Raw genomic sequence first — 2221 nt, 5'->3', positions numbered from 1 at the left:
CCCAAACTCTTAGGTTATTATAGTTAACGAAAACTAAAATTGAAAAAAACATTTTCGTGAACTGAAATAAAAAATCTAGAGTTAAAAAAAACAGTGCTAACTAACTGAAACTAACTAAAATTGTAGTGAAAATGTGCTGAGTATTCATCTTTGTAAATTTATTTCATACATAATCTTTTTGGGTTCATATAAAGTGTATTTAGTGTTGGTGTAGTGGTTAGCACTCTTACCTTTCCAGCAAGAACACCTGCATTTGAGCCACGGTCAGAACAAGGGCCTTGCAGCATGGAGTTTGCATGTTCTTCCCGTGTGTGCGTGGGTTTTCTCTGGGTTCTCCGGCTTCCTCCCACAGTCCAAAAACATGCAATATGGGGATTAGGTAAATTGGACACTCTAAATTGACCGTAGGTGTGAGAGTGAATGGTTGAATGGTTGTCTCTATATGTGCCCTGCCATGGACTGGCAATCTGTCCAGGGTGTACCCCGGCTATCGCTCTATGTCAGCTGAGATTGGCACAGCACCCCCTGGGACCCTCCTGTGGAGGATAAAGTGGTAGAAAATGGATGAAGTGTATTTATTTTTTCTCTGCCAGCAATTTTGAAAGGTTGTATTTTCATTCATAATGAAGTAATGTTGAGTTGGTTCATCTAGGTGAATCAACCCTCTAGTAATTTATTGGTTTTTTTGATTACCCACAGAGTGTGAGTGAAGTATTGTTTTTGTGGCTCTGTGTGTCTGTCTATGATTCCACACTTCCTTGCACTTGCCAATATGAGCAACAGAAGCCAAAGGAAGGTTGTTAGAATTTGTGACAGACACACATTTACGTACATTGCCCAGTAATTGATTTGAACACACAACCTTCTGATCGGGAGTCAGGCATGCTACCATTGCACCACATGGGCTGTTACATATATAAAACATATCAGGTTTTGTGCTTAGGTCTAAACCCAGAATATTTAACTTTATTTAGTATGTCGTCAAAAATCGGTCAAAAAAGTCATAGTATAGTATGTCGTCCAAAATCACCCATAAATTTCATAGTACAGTATGTCGTCCAAAATCACCCAAATAAGTCATAGTATAGTATGTCGTCCAAAATCACTCAAAATTACGGATATCAGTGTTTCAAGGAATGTGCGTCAAAAAATGGAAGAGGGCGGGGCTAAAAACTGACGCAAAAAACTTCTATTAGGTCATCTGCTCTCGGGTTTAACGTACATGAACGAAACTTGGCACACATGTTCATGAGGTGGGGACGGTCAAAAAAGTCGATGACAACTTCCCTGTGAATCCTACAGGAAGGCCGCCATCTTGGATTGCACGCCAAAACAGAGGCGATTTTGGCCATTTTGCACCATCGGTATTTGAACGAACTTGTCCCAGAGCTTACATGGGATCACGTTCAAACTTGGTGAGGTCACTGTGGACAAGTTGGGGATCTAACGATGCTTATGGTTAGTTGAAATGTCGCATGGCGTAAGAGAAAAGGGCCGGCAAAGTTGGCGAAAATTTGTAATTTCTCGCTACACGCAACGAAACTCTTATAACTTTGTGATGGAAGGTCCGATCGTAACCAAACTTGTGGAGATCGATGATGGGCCCTTGCTGAAGATGCCTATGCAAAAACTGTTAAGTTTGTAAACATCGCCTCCTGGTGGTGGCAGAAAATCTAAAAAAAAAAGTTACTTTTACAATTTCGGGAATAACTTTTACAGAAATGATTGTATCAAACTAAAAATTGGTTAAAAGATTCTAAACACATGGTAGACTATGCGTGCTCAATATGATGGCGTATCGTTACATGATGTTGCCATGGTAATGATGCAAAGTCGGATTTTTGCGACAAAAAAACAAACTGCTACCACTTTGCGAATCCTTGTCCAATCTGAACTAAACTTGCCATGATTGATGATAGTCCGGCCCTGAAGACACCTATATGAAAATATTCACTTTCAAAAACAGCACCCCCTGGTGACGGAGACAATATGACCTCTGGTATTTGAAGGAATTAATCCTAGAGTTCTTGTGCGAGCACCTTTAAACTTGGTCAGGTCACTGTGAACCAGTTGAGGAACTTAAGTTATCAAAAGTTTTTTAAAATGTCTCATGGTGTACGAGATAGGGGGCGCCAAAGTGGGTGTAAATTCCTATTTTTCACAACAAAAAGCTAAACTCTTATAACTTTGTGATGGAAGATCCAATCCCAACCAAACTTCC

The sequence above is a fragment of the Solea senegalensis genome, linkage group LG7 (assembly GCF_019176455.1).
Source record: "Solea senegalensis isolate Sse05_10M linkage group LG7, IFAPA_SoseM_1, whole genome shotgun sequence".
Classification (NCBI taxonomy): domain Eukaryota; kingdom Metazoa; phylum Chordata; class Actinopteri; order Pleuronectiformes; family Soleidae; genus Solea; species Solea senegalensis.
The sequence above is the reverse complement of the archived record's forward strand: the minus strand, read 5'-3'. Positions refer to the sequence as shown.